Raw genomic sequence first — 18,486 nt, 5'->3', positions numbered from 1 at the left:
GGACGGACTGCCTGCCGACTGCCGACACAGAGGTAGCCACAGCCGTGAACTACCGCACTGTACACTGGTTGATAAAGAGATAGTAGTATACTCGTAACAACTAGTATGACACTATGACGGTATAAAGAATGAAAAAAAAACCACGGTTAGGTGGTATATATTATAATACAATTATGGATGGACGGACTGCCTGCCGAGTGCCGACACAGAGGTAGCCACAGCCGTGAACTACCGCACTGTACACTGGTTGATAAAGAGATAGTAGTATACTCGTAACAACTAGTATGACTGACTATGACGGTATAAAGAATGAAAAAAAAACCACGGTTAGGTGGTATATATTATAATACAATTATGGATGGACGGACTGCCTGCCGACTGCCGACACAGAGGTAGCCACAGCCGTGAACTACCGCACTGTACACTGGTTGATAAAGAGATAGTAGTATACTCGTAACAACTAGTATGACTATGACGACGGTATAAAGAAAGAAAAAAAAATACCACGGTTATTGGTATATAATTATACAATTATGGATGGACGGACTGCCTGCCGAGTGCCGACTGCCGACACAGAGGTAGCCACAGCCGTGAACTACCGCACTGTACTGTGTCTGCTGCTAATATAGACTGGTTGATAAAGAGATAGTATACAACAATATACTACTATACTGGTGGTCAGGCACTGGTCACCACTAGTCACACTGGCAGTGGCACTCCTGCAGCAAAAGTGTGCACTGTTTAATTTTAAATTAATATAATATTATGTACTCCTGGCTCCTGCTATAACAACCTGCAGTGCTCCCCAGTCTCCCCCACAATTATTATAAGCTTTTATACATTGATGTGCAGCACACTGGGCTGAGCTGAGTGCACACAGACTGAGTCACACTGTGTGACTGCTGTGTATCGTTTTTTTCAGGCAGAGAACGGATATAGCAGAGAACGGATATATTAAATAAAAGTTAACTTAACAACAACTGCACTGGTCACTGTGGTAAACTCTGTCTGCACAATCTCTCTCTCTCTCTCTCTCTTCTAATCTATTCTAATGGAGAGGACGCCAGCCACGTCCTCTCCCTATCAATCTCAATGCACGTGTGAAAATGGCGGCGACGCGCGGCTCCTTATATAGAATCCAAGTCTCGCGAGAATCCGACAGCGTCATGATGACGTTCGGGCGCGCTCGGGTTAACCGAGCAAGGCGGGAAGATCCGAGTCGCTCGGACCCGTGAAAAAAAAAGTGAAGTTCGTGCGGGTTCGGATTCAAAGAAACCGAACCCGCTCATCTCTACTTTGTACTCCCTCGAATAGCACAGAGGACGTTTTTTTGGTTTGTTTTATTTATGATACTGTATGTCATGCATTGACAGTCAGCCACTAGAGGGAGTATCCAGACACTAATAGCTGCAGCCATGCATAATACATGCTGCAACAATTCCAAGTCAGACATGCTTCGCCTGAGGCTGCAAGTCTAAAATACAGTATCATTTAAGACACCTTTTTAATCAATTTATTTTTAATATCAACACAAAATACAGTTGACACATTATCACAATAAGAAAATATTTTGACTCCCAAGTATGAAACATTATGACAAAACAATTAAAACAAACGTTGCACCATTTGTGCCAGTTGAGTGTCTTGTTAATAAACATATAAATCAAAACACAAATAATCCAGAAGCAATACGAGAAAATAAAAACATCGCAAGTGTAAAGCACCATACACACTAGACAAGAAAGTTAAAGATATCACTCTGAAGGGCCATTCTGAGCGATATCTTTTACTATCTAGTCACAAACAATGGCATGTACTGCTCCCCCCACACTTATAGGCGTGAATGTACCTGCACATGCAAATGGGCACCAGTATCTATTAAGAAATGGACATATATGGAAAAAGCTGCTGCTCCCAATTTATAAGGATAATCGCACTCCTTATATTCAACAACTACACTACTCACAGGGACGAAAGACCTCCCCGTACAAAATCAAGAGCGCTGCTTATATAACTATAATTCAGATTTACATGAAATCTTTTATAAAAAAAAAACATATATAAAAATATAATGCTGCAGCATACAATAATATATATTTCTGCTGCAGGGTACACTGGGCTCCACAAGGAATGGACAATGGGGTATAGAGTAGGATCTTGATCCGAGGCACCAACAGACTCAAAGCTTTGACTGTTCCCAGAATGCATAGCGCCGCCTCCTATATCACCCCGCCTCCCTGCACAGGATCTCAGTTTTGTAGTTGGTGCTGCAGTAGCAGGCACTTAACAGAGGGGCTGCTCCAGGCACCCCTAAGAAGAGCTTTTTTCTGAGGAAAAAAGTGAAGACTTCAAGGGCAGCAGCAGTGTTACATGTCAGTGGACATTCACGGCTGCAGCTCCGGCTCTCCCCAGCGGCGCTGTACACTCCCGAGCCCTGGTTGCCGGGTAAATACAGCAGGAGGCTCCGGTTTTCTTCTTGTCAGGCACACAAGACGGGGGCTCTCCGGGATCGCATGGCCGCGCTTCGGGAGGTGGTAAGTGGGTCCCGCTTGCGTGACCCGGTCTTTATCGTGATCCGGCGCGGTCAGTGGGAGGCGGGCCACGCGCGCTGGCGGTGGACACTGTGGCAGTACAGGCGATCCCACTAGATCACCAGGGCATGGGACAGGTCAGGTTTTCTCTATAAACCGTTTTATTAGAGCCGCAGTTTATTAGAGCCGCAGTTTATTAGAGCCGCGGTTTTGCCAGCAGGGGGATAGAGCTTGGACCTGAAGCCCCTCCCCCAGCCCAGGGGCACCATTTTCCGCAAATGTTCCCGCCCTGGAGCTGCATATCTGTCTCTCCCTCACTCCCTGGCAGTGTCTGCGGTGGCATTATCCCTCAGCTCACTGTTCCTGGGAATGCTTGGGCAAATCCTCCTATGTAAAGCCGCCTGGTTGTCAGTACTGTGACTTTACAAGACACTTAAGTATGCTACCTGCCTTTTTTAGTCAGTGTTAGTTAAGAAAGAGTGCACTTAGTCAGGGTTTCCTAGTACAATTACCCTGTGATATACATCCAGTTCTTACTGTGTACTGTTATATCTATTGTTATATAGCTGTGTAAGCTAGTCCAGTGCAGTATTATTGTTAGTAATAACCTCTGCATTGTACAGACTGTGACTATTTGTGTGTGCATTTGATAGCTGAGTGGTGTCCATTTCGTGTCTTTCACTCAACCTGCTATCCCTATATTCTATAACCTGAGGGGGCTTGGTGCGTCAGGTTTTATCTAATATAGGATTTTCACAAAGATATACTGTATTACGTATTTTTCTCTGTGATTTAGTCACCATATCTCTCCTTTATCTCTGCTGGTGCTGACTACACTGCGCAGGGGTTTGGGCTAGAGGTATTGTGCTGCTGACAAATTGTACTGTGTTACCTGATACTGCAAGTTATATCTGCTTCTGAGGGTAACGGTTCTGGGGCTGAACACACTGCCGGTGTTGCTAAAGCCGCAGATACCTAGGAGGAGAATATAGCAGCTTTGGGCTCAGGTTCTGGAGGCTCCTTGCCCCCCAGTGGGACAGTGGCAACGGGGGCAAATAATGACCCGCCGTGGGCCGCTTTTTCCACACTTCTGCATACGCTAGTTCATAAACTAACACCCCCTATGGGACCCCCAATGCCGATGCAACCGTTTGTGGTCCCTGCAGCTAACCCGCCGTGGGCGGACGATTTATCTGCTCAAATAAAGAAGTTGAACCAGTCCCTGACTGATAAAAAGTCTGACCGTCGCTCGCCTACGTCCAAGGGGTCCTCTAAGTGTCTCCTCACAATCCACTGCTGTCACTGACACCTCGTCGGATAAAGAGGGCACTTACACTGACCCCACAGGTTCTGACTCAGATACGGCTGATGGGGAGGGTGGTTCACATGTGGATGTTCCTGATCTTTTGGAGGCTATTAAGTTAATTTTACAGATTACGGATGATCCCGAGCCATCCGTTCTTCCTAAGAAACCAGATAGGTTCAAGTATCAGAAGGTGATTAAACAAGTTTTACCTCACTCTGACCACCTAATTGATATACGTCAGGAACCCTGGGAAAACCCGGGTACGAAGTTTGTGCCTTAAAAGAAGATGCTGGCTCGCTATCCCCTCGCGCCAGAGCTGTCTAAGAATTAGGAAACGCCTCCTCCAGTGGACTCACATGGGGCTAGGATGGTGGTTTCCTCAGCTCTACCGGTCACCACCGTCACGTCTCTGAAAGAGCCTACGGATAAACGTGTGGAGGGTTGTCTGAAAGCGATTTACACCCTCACGGGTGCTGCACAAATGCCCACTATTGCAGCTACTTGGGCTGCAGAGGCCATTGAAGCATGGGCCTTGGAGTTAGATGCTGAAATCTCTTCTGACCATGCTAGACAATGCTTGTCTTATATTGTCACAGCTTCTCGTTATATTAAAGAGTCGGCTTCTGGTGCCGGTATCCTGGCAGCCAAGGCCTCTACTACGTCAGTCCTGGCTCGCCGGATATTGTGGCTGAGATCCTGGTCTGTGGATCTGGACTCTAGAAAAACCCTGGAGGTACTCCCTTTTAAGGGAGATATTCTGTTTGGGGAGGATTTAAATAAGATTGTGGCTGACTTGGCTACTGCCAAAACTGCCTGTCTGCCAAGTACTGCTCCTTCTGTGTCGAAGGCTAAAGGTACTTCCTTTCGCCCCTTTCGTCCTTCAGGTAAAGCAAAAGGTCAGGCGTACAACAAGCAGGCCCGCAATTCCAAACCAGGTAAGCCTAAGCCCAAAAGAGCCTGGGCGGCCCGTCAGCCAGCTTCCAAGACACATAAGCCTGCCGCATGACGGGGCGGGCCTCCCTCTGGGGGATCCCAGGGTGGGGGGCCGGCTTCTAGGGTATAACCAGGAATGGTTGAAGATCACTTCAGATGCCTGGGTACTGGAAGAAGTCGTCACTCGAGGTTATGCCATAGCCTTCAAAAACCGACCCCCTCATCGATTTTGCCAGACAGATGTCCCGTTGGACAAGACAAAGGCAAACACTCTACATTCGGTGGTACAGATCCTCCTGGATACAGGAGTCGTAGTACAGGTGCCTCTTGCGCAGAGGGGCCGGGGGTACTATTCTCCGCTGTTTCTAGTCCCGAAACCGAATGGGTCCTCTCGGCTCATTCTCAACCTCAAGGCATTGAACAGGTTTGTGAAGGTTTCCAAGTTCCGAATGGAAACCCTTCGCTCTATAGTTCTGGCCTTGGAACCTGGGGACTTCATGGTCACCATGGATATACAGGATGCTTACCTGCATATTCCTATAGCAATGTCTCATCAGCAATACCTGAGATTTGCGATTGGCAACTGCCATTACCAGTTTCGGGCGTTACCTTTTGGTTTAACAACGGCTCCGCGAGTCTTTACAAAAGTCATGGCGGTGATGACGGTGGTACTCCGCCGTCAAGGGGTCAGGATACTGCCGTATTTGGACGACTTGTTAATCCTGGCAAATTCCCCAGAACTTCTCCTGCGTCATCTAGATGTGACGGTCCGGTTTCTGCAAGCCCACGGGTGGCTCATCAACTGGAAGAAGTCGTCCCTGAGCATGGTGCATCTGGGAGCACTATTGGACACTCGCAACCAGCCGTTGTTCCTGTCTCAGGAGAAAGTCCTAAAACTTCAGGACAGGATTTGTTGCTTCCTATCTCGTTCGCAAGTGTCAATACATTCGGTGATGCAGGTGCTGGGCCTCATGGTGTCAGCATTCGACATGGTGGAGTACGCTCAATTTTACTCTCGCCCTCTCCAGAGGCTGATTCTAGCCAAGTGGGACGGCCTGCCTCACCGGATCACTCCGGAGGTCCGTCTGTCGCTGCTCTGGTGGCTCCGGGACCAACAACTGTGCAGGGGCCATCCGTTCTGGATATCCGACTGGGTCCTGTTGACGACAGATGCCAGTCTAAGAGGTTGGGGCACGGTACTGGAGCAACACTCCCTTCAGGGTCGGTGGACCAAGGAGGAGTCCCTCCTCTCGATCAATATTCTGGAGTTGCGGGCGGTCTTCAAGGCCTTGAACATAGCCCAGCATTTAATTCAGAACCGTCCTGTTCAAGTACAGTCGGACAACGCCACCACAGTGGCTTACATAAATCATCAAGGTGGCACTCGAAGCCGCCTAGCAATGAAGGAAGTCTCACGGATGCTACAGTGGGCAGAACGCTATCTACCGGCCATATTGGCAATATTCATTCCGGGAGTCCTGAATTGGGAAGCGGACTTTCTCAGTCGTCAGGACGTGCATGCCGGCGAGTGGGGCCTCCATCCAGAAGTGTTGCAACTCCTAGTGAAAAGGTGGGGCCTTCCAGACGTAGATCTGATGGCGTCTCGACACAATCACAAGGTTCCGGTCTTCGGAGCAAGGACAAGGAATCCTCAAGCAGCATTCGCGGATGCGCTGGCGGTACCGTGGAGGTTTCGGCTGCCGTACGTGTTCCCTCCGGTGTCACTCCTGCCCAGGGTAATTCGGAAGTTCAAGCAAGAAAAAGGAATTCTGCTTCTCATAGCTCCAGCGCGGCCCAGACGGCACTGGTTTTCAGACCTGCAAGGCCTATCGTCAGAGCGTCCAATTCTACTTCCACAACGCCCAGACCTCCTCGTTCAGGGCCCCTGTGTCTACCAGGACCTAGCCCGGCTGTCTTTGACGGCGTGGCTCTTGAAGCTTCCATCTTAAGGGCTAAAGGGTTTTCTGAGGCGGTCATTCAAACTATGTTGCGGGCCCGGAAACCGGCTTTGGCTCGGATTTACTATAGGGTCTGGCATTCTTACTTTGTTTGGTGCGCATCTAACGATTATGATGCTTCCAAGTTTAGTATAGCCAAGTTATTGGCTTTTCTTCAGCAGGGCCTGGACTTAGGCCTGCGTCTGGCCTCCCTCAAGGTTCAAATATCTGCCTTGTCGGTGTGGTTTCAGAGAAAAATTGCGACCTTACCTGATGTACATACCTTTACTCAGGGCGTGTTGCGTATCCAACCTCCCTATGTCCCGCCTGTGGCTCCTTGGGACTTGTCGGTGGTTTTGGAGGCGTTACAACCTCGTTTGAACCTCTTGGTTCAGCTGACCTTAAATGGCTTTCCCTTAAGGTGTTGTTTTCTGCTGGCTATTGCTTCAGCTAGAAGAGTGTCGGATTTGGGTGCCTTGTCCTGTAGTTCCCCATATCTGATATTTCACCGTGACCGGGAGGTTCTTAGGACTCGTCCCGGCTATCTACCTAAGGTGATTTCTTCGTTCCACCTTAATCAGGAGATTGTAGTTACGGCTCTTGTTTCTCCTGATCTGTCTCCCAAAGAGCGGTCTTTGGATGTGGTACGGGCTCTCTGTATCTATGTGAAGAGAACTGCTCCTATTAGGAAATCTGATTCTCTTTTTGTTGTGTTTGGGTTTCACAAACGGGGCTGGCCTGCTCACAAGCAAACTCTGGCCAGATGGATTAGAATGGTGATTGCACATGCTTATGTGAAGGCTGGTCTCTCTGCTCCTGATCACATTAAGGCCCATTCTACTCGGTCTGTTGGACCTTCTTGGGCGGCCCAACATGGTGCGACCCTTGAACAATTGTGCAAGGCGGCTACGTGGTCCTCTGTGAACACGTTCATAAGGTTCTATGCCTTCGATACTGCCGCTTCCCAGGATGCTTCCTTTGGACGCCGGGTTCTTGTGCCCGCTACAGTGCATCCCCTCCCATAAGGAACTGCTTTAGGACATCCCCATTGTCCATTCCTTGTGGAGCCCAGTGTACCCCGCAGTAGAAAATGAGTTTTATGGTAAGAACTTACCTTTGTTAAAACTCTTTCTGCGAGGTACACTGGGCTCCACAAGGCGCCCACCCTGACGCATTTAGCTTCTTTGGGTTGGTATGGCATTAGCCGCTGACACGTCTCCTGTCGTGAGAATGTGGTGTTGTGGCTACTAACCGTTGTCGTCTCTTTTCCTGCTACTGCATTGGACTGGTTAACTAAAAACTGAGATCCTGTGCAGGGAGGCGGGGTGATATAGGAGGCGGCGCTATGCATTCTGGGAACAGTCAAAGCTTTGAGCCTGTTGGTGCCTCTGATCAAGATCCTACTCTACACCCCATTGTCCATTCCTTGTGGAGCCCAGTGTACCTCGCAGAGTTTTAACAAAGGTAAGTTCTTACCATAAAACTCATTTTATATATATATATATATATATAATAAATAGGAAAAAAATCTTTTACTATCTCGTCTAGTGTGTACACTCCATAGTGTTAACTATGCACACTCCCACACATCGTTAACGACCCCCTCCCTCATCTGAACAAACCAGCCGAGGGAGGATCTCGTTAACATGGACCATGCTGCAGCTGCACGACGGCCCCCACTCCCCCCGTCGCTCCCGCTCCCTTCATGCTGGCATCAGCAAGGGTGTATGCACTTTCCGATGCTGGCACCCCGCCGGGTACCCGCCACAGCCAATATCGCCGGGTACACACACCGGCTAGTGTGTACCCGGCTTAAGAATCAAAGAAAATGAAGAGGAGGGAAAAGATGAAAGGAAAAGAAAGAGTCCTCAAAACCAGGAGATAAGGGCAGAGCTGCATAAAGTAACAGTAGGATGAGATAAGCCACTCACCACCTCAACGTTGGAAAACAACTGAGTTTCTTGCATCTCTTTCACCTTCAATCTAAACTCCTATGGTGACTTATATATATTTGGTCAGATTCCATATAGTCCAACAATGGGTACCAGATCTTCACTTGGCAAGTCTTCGACAGAGACAATATGAAATTGTCCATAGACATATAATTATCCAATCATGGTAGGTACAGAAATCGATCTCCAGTGGACAGGGATAACAGCCTTTAAGGCGCTAAGCATGTGCCATAGTAGTATCTTTTTGTATTGGACTTTAGGTCACCGTAGGAGATTTATCAGTCAAAAACTAGGTCATGAGGGCAGGTCCTCCTGGAGAATGAGACTAGCCGTCTCTATCACCTTATTCCAAAAGGGCCAGAGGAGAGGACAATCCCACCAGATATGCAAAGGTGTGCCTACCACTACATTGCATCTCCAACAAGTGTTAGGGACTCCATGGTACATTTTAGCTAGTAAGTTGGGTAACGGTGCCAGCATGAAAGAACTTTATAATGCGCTTAAATCACTAACATATTTGATGAACTAGAAAATGTGTTTTTGAAACTCTCTTGACAGTCATCCTCTCCCACCAAACCCTACAAGTCAGTCTCCCAGTCATGTGAAAATTTAGGTCTAATGGAAAAGGTGAGATCAAACAAGATTTTATAAATCGAGGACAAGAAGTGCAAAGGGTACAATTGGGAGCTGCACGTGTTTTCAAACAAAGTAGTCCTAACTTGTGATGGAACCTAGATTTAAAAAAAAAAAAAAAGCTTAATCTGAAGATATTTCCATATCTCTTTGTTGGATAAGTCCCAATTAGCTTGAATAGAGGGGAAATTTAGGACTTCAGATACATCTAGTAATTGGTTCACCATAGTAATCCCCTGCGATCACCACAAATGGAATGCATTGGTCGGAGCTCCCGGGGAAAAGGCAGGGTTCCCAAATAACAGGGTCAGAGGGGAAGAGGTGGGTGAAAGGAGTGGTTGGGTACATAAACGGCACCAGCAAGAGATAGTAGGACCTAACCAGGGATTAAGATATTGAAGGAAATACCGAGAGCCAAGGCAGACCCGAGTTAAGCGTAGGTAGAGAAGTGGCCTCAATTTCGACCCATTGTTTCCTATCAGATAATCGCCCCCATTCCATTATTCTCATAAGCAAGACGGCACGATACTATGAGAGGAAATTAGGTAGTTGCAAACCTCCTCTGTGCTTCCTTCAATATAATATCTTCTGTTTAAAGCAAGGCTTACGACTCGCCCAAACAAAATCTCTAACTATACTGTGGCGTGCCGTGAACTAAGAGTGTTGGATTGCAATGGAGAGAGTTTGCAGAAGATACAGCACTCTAGATAATATATATATTTTTTAACAACGCCTATCCTCCCTGTCCACAAAATCCTTTTAGAATGCCAAACAAGGAGATCCGATGGATGTTTGGTCAATAAGAGGTAAAAATTAGATGAAAAAAAACATAGGAAAGGTCCCTATGCAATATTACTCCGAGGTACTTCATTTGCATTGGGTGCTAAATAATACACCTGCTTTTTGCACTTTAAAACTATTTGTCTATGCTGCAAATAAAATGAACATGTATGTTGAATGTGGAGTAACTAGGGATGTCCGCTGGGCCATTTTTGCTGGATTTAGATTTGGTTTTGATTTGTCGGCCGGTTTTGGATTTTGACAAACCACCGTGACTGAATCTGGATTTGGATTTTTATTTTAATTTTACATACAAAGCTAAAATAACTTAATTTGGCCCTTTTTTTGTTCCTAGAGTATTATTAACCTCAGTAACATTAATTTCCAGTCAATTTTGACACCTCATTATTGTTTTCACCATTATTGGGCAAAGGCTGCAGCGACCTGGTTGGTTATTAAGCAACAGAGCAGTGGCATAAACACACGGCAGTTTATAGCACATCTGTGAAACATTGCCATACCGCAATGGCAGAAATGAAAGTTGATGCAATATGGAAATATTGCCATACAGCAGTGGCAGAAATGAAAGTTGGTGCAAGTATGGAATTATCCTTGGGCCCTTCCTCCCACCCTTATGTTGGATATTAAAAAGGACATACACAGTTTAAGAAACCAGCAACAGGGACTGACACTTTTGTGGCTTAAGTGCTTGCTTTGTTTGGGTCCCCACAAAACAATTTTTTGGAATGACTACTTTTGGAATTACCACCAAATAGTACACAGACATCAGAAAATAGGAATTTAATACCTACCGGTAATTCCTTTTCTCGTAGTCCGTAGTGGATACTGGGGTTCTGTACTTTAGTACCATGGGGTATAGACCGGGGCCACTGGAGCCTGGCACTTTAAAAACCTTTAATGTGTGTATGTGTGTGCTGGCTCCTCCCCTCTATACCCCTCCTACCAGACTCAGTCTATGAAACTGTGCCCGACTAGGCGTACATACCATGAGAGAAGGAATAATACAACAGCGGTAAGGCAACAAGCCAACAAACAACCATAACCGAAAGGGGGGTGCTAACCAGAACAGAGGATAGCAACACCAACCAAACCAGGATAGCAAGGCATCTCAACAACAAACTGGGACCGCAACGGTGGGCCAGCCAAATACTTACACAGGCAAGCAGGATTGAAGCACAGTATCCACTATGGACTACGAGAAAAGGAATTTTATCTAACATCCTAGTCGATACTGGAGTTCTGTACTTCAGTACCATGGGGAAGTCCCAAAGCTCCCAAATGGGTGGGAGAGTGCTGAGACCCCTGTAAAACCGCCTGACCAAATTGAAGGTCATTCCTGGCCAAGGTGTCGAACCTTTAGAATTTAACAAACGTGTTCGAACCCGACCAAGTTGCGGCTCGGCAAAACTGTAAGGCCGAGACACCCTGGACAGCTGCCCAGGAGGAATCCACGGACCTCACCGAGTGGGCCTGAATAGACGTCGGCAAAGGCAGAGCCGCCGAAGTATAGGCCTGTTGAATAGTCAACCGGTGCCAGCGAGCAATAGTCTGCTTAAAAGCTGACCGACCAATCTTGGAGGCATCATAAAGGACAAACAGCGAGTCAGATTTCCGATGATGGGCCATCCTTTTGACATAAATCTTCAGAGCCCTGACCACATCCAAAGACCCAGGACAAACGGAAGCGTCAGACAACACTGGAAACACAATAGGTTGATTCACATGAAAAGCTGACACCACTTTAGGCAAAAATTTGGGGATGGGTCCTAAGTTCCGCCCTTTCTTCATGAAAAATCAAATAAGGGCTCTGACAGGATAAGGTCCCTAATTCAGAGATACGTCTGGCAGACGCCAATGCCAATAACATCACAGTCTTCCAGGTGAGAAATTTTAACTCCACCCTATGTAAGGGTTCAAACCAGTCCGATTAAAGAAACGATAGAACCACATTGAGATCCCATGGAGCCGTGGGAGGTACAAAGGGCGGTTGCATATGAAGAACACCTTTAAGGAAACTTTGTACTTACGGCAATAAAGCGAGTTGTTTCTGGAAGAAAATAGAAAGTGCAGAAATCTGTACTTTGATAGAGCCTAAACGTAGGCCCAGATCCACTCCCGCTTGCAGAAACAGTAGAAAACGACGTTTCTCAACTCCACGGGAAACACCTTTCTACTTTCACACCAGAAAACATACTTCTTCCAGATACGATGATAATGTTTGGACGTCACCATCTTCCTTGCTTGGATCATGGTCGAAATAACCCGGGAAGGAAGATCTTTTCTTGCAAGAATCTCCCTCTCAACTTCCAAGCCGTCAAACGTAGCCGCTGTAAGTCTGGATAGACAAACGGACCTTGCTGAAGAAGATCCTGTTGGAGTGGTAGAGGCCAGGGATCCTCCAAAGCCATGGTTAGGATGTCCAAGTACCACGTCCGTCGAGGCCAATCCGGGCCAATTAGAATTGCTAGAACGCTTTCCCTTCTTAGTCTTTTTAGAACTCTTGGGATGAGCAGTAGAGGAGGGAACAGATACACAAACTGGTATGGCCAAGGCGTCGTCAGCGCGTCCACTGCTACAACCTGGGGATTCCTCGTTTTGGAACAGTAGTGGCACAGCTTTTTGTTGAGACGAGAAGCCATCAGGTCTATCTGCGGACAGCCCCACCGGTGAATTAATTCTTGTTCTTGTTCTTTTGATTTATATGATCTAAAAGGAATATGTATTGATGTTACAAACATCTACAATAATATTTAAGATCCATTGTCAATTTTATGAATAAATTATTTTTATTAAATTGGATCGTTTTTCTGGGGTGGTTTAGCTCTCATGAGAATTCTGTTTTTTCTTTTTTATATATATATATATATATATATATATAATAAGATTTTACTCACCGGTAAATCTATTTCTCGTAGTCCGTAGTGGATGCTGGGGACTCTGTAAGGACCATGGGGAATAGACGGGCTACGCAGGAGACTGGGCACTCTAAGAAAGATTTAGTACAACTGGTGTGCACTGGCTCCTCCCTCTATGCCCCTCCTCCAGACCTCAGTTAAGGAAACTGTGCCCGGAAGAGCTGACATTACAAGGAAAGGATTTTGGAATCCAGGGTAAGACTCATACCAGCCACACCAATCACACCGTATAACTTGTGATAACATACCCAGTTAACAGTATGAACAACAACAAAGCATCAACCACGGATGCCAACATAACATAACCCTTTATTAAGCAATAACTATATACACGTATTGCAGAAAGTCCGCACTTGGGACGGGCGCCCAGCATCCACTACGGACTACGAGAAATAGATTTACCGGTGAGTAAAATCTTATTTTCTCTAACGTCCTAGTGGATGCTGGGGACTCCGTAAGGACCATGGGGATTATACCAAAGCTCCCAAACGGGCAGGAGAGTGCGGATGACTCTGCAGCACCGAATGGGCAAACACAAAGTCCTCCTCAGCCAGGGTATCAAACTTGTAGAATTTTGCAAAGGTGTTTGAACCCAACCAAGTAGCTGCTCGGCAAAGCTGTAATGCCGAGACCCCTCGGGCAGCCGCCCAAGAAGAGCCCACTTTCCTTGTGGAATGGGCTTTTATCGATTTTGGATGCGGCAATCCTGCCGCGGAATGAGCCTGCTGAATCGTGTTACAGATCCAGCGAGCAATAGTTTGCTTTGAAGCAGGAGCACCCAGCTTGTTGGATGCATACAGGATAAACAGCGACTCAGTTTTCCTGACTCCAGCCGTTCTGGCTACATAAACCTTCAAAGCCCTGACTACATCTAGTAACTTGGAATCCTCCAAGTCACGAGTAGCCGCAGGCACCACAATAGGTTGGTTCAAATGAAAAGAGGACACCATTTTTGGCAGAAATTGCGGACGAGTCCGTAATTCTGCCCTGTCCATATGGAAAACCAGATAGGGGCTTTTATGTGACAAAGTTGCCAATTCTGACACACGCCTAGCCGAAGCTAAGGCCAATAGCATGACTACCTTCCACGTGAGATATTTTAGCTCCACGGTTTTAAGTGGCTCAAACCAGTGTGATTTCAGGAAACTCAACACCACGTTAAGATCCCAAGGTGCCACTGGTGGCACAAAAGCGGGCTGAATATGCAGCACTCCCTTTACACGCGTCTGAACTTCAGGAAGAGAAGCCAGTTCCTTTTGAAAGAAAATGGATAGGGCTGAAATCTGGACCTTAATGGACCCCAATTTTAAGCCCAAAGTCACTCCCGACTGTAGGAAGTGAAGGAAACGGCCCAGCTGGAATTCCTCTGTAGGGGCATTCCTGGCCTCACACCAAGCAACATATTTTCGCCATATACGGTGATAATGTTTAGCCGTCACGTCCTTCCTAGCCTTTATTAGCGTAGGAATAACCTCATCCGGAATGCCTTTTTCTGCTAGGATCCGGCGCTCAACCGCCATGCCGTCAAACGCAGCCGCGGTAAGTTTTGGAACAGACAGGGCCCCTGTTGCAACAGATCCTGTCTGAGAGGCACAGGCCATGGGTCCTCTGTTGTAGTTCCGGATACCAAGTCCTTCTTGGCCAATCCGGAACAATGAGTATTGTTCTCACACCTCTTTTTCTTACGATTCTCAGCACCTTGGGTATGAGAGGAAGAGGAGGAAATACATAGACCGACTGGAACACCCACGGTGTCACTAGTGCGTCCACAGCTATCGCCTGAGGGTCCCTTGACCTGGCGCAATACCTTTTTAGCTTTTTGTTGAGGCGGGATGCCCTCATGTCCACCTGTGGCAGTTCCCATCGATTTGTAATCTGCGTGAAGACTTCTTGATAAAGTCCCCACTCTCCCGGGTGGAGGTGGTGCCTGCTGAGGAAATCTGCTTCCCAGTTGTCCACTCCCGGAATGAACACTGCTGACAGTGCTTGCACGTGATTCTCCGCCCAACGAAGAATCCTGGTGGCTTCCGCCATCGCCACCCTGCTTCTTGTGCCGCCCTGGCGGTTTACATGAGCCACTGCGGTGATTTTGTCTGACTGAATCAGCACCGGTTGGTTGCGAAGCAGAGGCTCCGCTTGACTCAGGGCGTTGTATATGGCCCTTAGTTCCAGGATATTTATGTGCAGACAAGCCTCCTGACTTGACCACAACCCTTGGAAGTTTCTTCCCTGAGTGACTGCCCCCCATCCTTGGAGGCTCGCATCCGTGGTCACCAGGACCCAGTCCTGTATGCCGAACCTGCGGCCCTCGAGAAGGTGAGCACTCTGCAGCCACCACAGAAGAGACACCCTGGCCATGGGGGATAGGGTGATCAGCCGATGCATCTGAAGATGCGATCCGGACCACTTGTCCAACAGATCCCACTGAAAGATCCTCGCATGGAACCTGCCGAAGGGAATGGCTTCATATGATGCCACCATCTTTCCCAGGACTCGCGTGCAGTGATGCACCGACACCTGTTTCGGTTTTAAGAGGTCTCTGACTAGAGTCACGAGCTCCTGAGCCTTCTCCGCCGGGAGAAACACCTTCTTCTGGTCTGTGTCCAGAATCATGCCCAGAAAGGGCAGACGCGTCGTAGGAATCAGCTGCGACTTTGGGATATTCAGAATCCAGCCGTGCTGTTGCAACACTTCCTAAGAGTGTGCTACGCTGATCAGCAACTGCTCTCTGGACCTCGCCTTTATGAGGAGATCGTCCAAGTATGGGATAAATGTGACTCCTTGCTTTCGAAGGAGCACCATCATTTCCGCCATTACCTTGGTAAATATTCTCGGTGCCGTGGAGAACCCAACCGGCAACTTCTGGAATTGGTATTGACAGTCCTGTACCACAAATCTGAGGTACTCCTGATGAGGTGGATAAATGGGGACATGCAAGTAAGCATCCTTGATGTCCAGAGACACCATAAAATCCCCCTCTTCCAGGCTTGCAATGACCGCTCTGAGCGATTCCATTTTGAACTTGAATCTTTTCAGATAAATGTTCAGGGACTTTAAATTCAATATGGGTCTGACCGAACCGTCCGGTTTCGGTACCACAAACATTGTGGAATAGTATCCCCTTCCCTGTTGAAGGAGGGGAACCTTTACCAACACCTGCTGGAGATATAACTTCGGAATTGCCGCTAACACTACCTCCCTTTCCATGGGGGAAGCTGGCAGGGCCGATTTGAGGTAACGGTGAGGGGGCATCACTTCGAATTCCAGCTGGTATCCCTGAGACACAATCTGTATAGCCCAGGGATCCACCTGTGAGCGAACCCACTGGTGGCTGAAATTTCGGAGACGCGCCCCCCACCGCTCCTGGCTCCTGTGGAGCCCCAGCGTCATGCGGTGGATTTAGCGGAAACAGGGGAGGACTTCTGTTCCTGGGAACTAGCTGTATGGTGCAGCTTCTTTCCTCTACCCCTGCCTCTGGCAAGAAAGGATGCACCTCTGACTTTCTTGCTTTTTTGTGATCGAAAGGACTGCATTTGGTAATACGGTGCTTTCTTAGGCTGTGAGGGAATATATGGCAAAAAATTTGACTTCCCAGCCGTAGCTGTGGAAACTAGGTCCGAGAGACCGTCCCCAAACAATTCCTCACCCTTGTAAGGTAAAACCTCCATGTGCTTTTTGGAGTCGGCATCACCTGTCCATTGCCGAGTCCACAGGACCCTTCTGGCAGAAATTGACATTGCATTTATTCTAGAGCCCAGTAGGCAAATGTCCCTCTGGGCATCCCTCATATATAGGACAGCGTCTTTTATATGCCCCAGGGTCAGTAAAATAGTATCCTTGTCCAAGGTATCCAGTTCCTCAGACAGATTATCTGTCCATGCTGCTACAGCACTACACATCCAGGCCAACTCAATTGCCGGCCTCAGTAGAGTACCTGAATGTGTATAAACAGACTTCAGGATACTTTCCTGCTTCCTATCCGCAGGATCCTTTAGGGAGGCCGTATCCTGTGACAGCAGGGCCACCTTCTTAGATAAGCGTGTTAGAGCTTTGTCTACCCTAGGGGAGGATTCCCAGCGCATCCTGTCCGTTGGCGGGAAAGGGTACGCCATAAGTAACCTTTTGGAAATCAGCACTTTCCTATCAGGGGAATTTTAACTCATGTGAAGGGGGAAAAGTCACCTCTTGCTTTTTCTCCCCAAACATATAAACCCTCTTGTCAGGGACAGGGTTTACCTCTGATATGTGCAATACATCCTTCATAGCTATAATCATGTAGCGGATGGCTTTAGCCATTTTAGGCTGCAATTTTGCATCATCGCCATCGACACTGGAGTCAGAATCCGTGTCGATATCTGTGTCAATAATTTGGGATGGTGGGCGCTTCTGAGACCCTGACGGCCTCTGCGCTGTAGGATCAGGCATGGTCTGAGACCCCGACTGTCCCAAGGTTTCAGCTTTATCCAACCTTTTATGCAAGGAGTTTACATTATCATTTAACACCTTCCACATATCCATCCAATCAGGTGTCGGCGCCGTCGGCGGAGACACGTCATTCATCTGCACCTGCTCTGCCTCCACATAGCCCTCCTCGTCAAACATGTCGACACAAGCGTACCGACACACCACACACACAGGGGATGCTCTATATGAGGACAGGACCACCACAAGGCCTTTTGGAGAGACAGAGAGAGAGTATGCCAGCACACACCCCAGCGCTATATAACCCAGGAATTACACAGAAACTTAGTGTTTACCCAGTAGCTGCTGTATATATGATTAATGCGCTAAATTTATGTGCCCCCCCTCTCTTTTTACCCTCTTTCTACCGTGAGTCTGCAGGGGAGAGCCTGGGGAGCTTCCTCTCAGCGGAGCTGTGGAGAGAAAATGGCGCTGGTGAGTGCTGAGGAATAAGCTCCGCCCCCTCAGCGGCGGGCTTCTGTCCCGCGATTTTGTATAAAAATAATGGCGGGGGCTCATGCATATTACAGTGCCCAGCTGTATATATGCTGCTTTTTGCCAGGAGGTACTCAATTGCTGCCCAGGGCGCCCCCCCCCCCCCTGCACCCTACAGTGACCGGAGTGTGTGGGTTAGTGTGGGAGCAATGGCGCACAGCTGCAGTGCTGTGCGCTACCTCATATGAAGACAGGAGTCTTCTGCCGCCGATTTTGACGTCTTCTTGCTTCAACCCGCCGGCTTCTGTCTTCTGGCTCTGCGAGGGGGACGGCGGCGCGGCTCCGGGAACGGACGTCCAAGGTTAAGTTCCTGTGTTCGATCCCTCTGGAGCTAATGGTGTCCAGTAGCCTAAGAAGCGCAACCTAGCCGCAGTTAGTAGGTTTGCTTCTCTCCCCTCAGTCCCACGTAGCAGAGAGTCTGTTGCCAGCAGAAGCTCTCTGAAAATAAAAAACCTAACTAAAATACTTTCTTAATAGCAAGCTCAGGAGAGCTCACTAAAATGCACCCAGCTCCTTCCGGGC

The sequence above is a fragment of the Pseudophryne corroboree genome, chromosome 5 (genome assembly GCF_028390025.1).
Source record: "Pseudophryne corroboree isolate aPseCor3 chromosome 5, aPseCor3.hap2, whole genome shotgun sequence".
Classification (NCBI taxonomy): Eukaryota; Metazoa; Chordata; class Amphibia; order Anura; family Myobatrachidae; genus Pseudophryne; species Pseudophryne corroboree.
Note: the sequence above shows the minus strand (reverse complement) of the source record.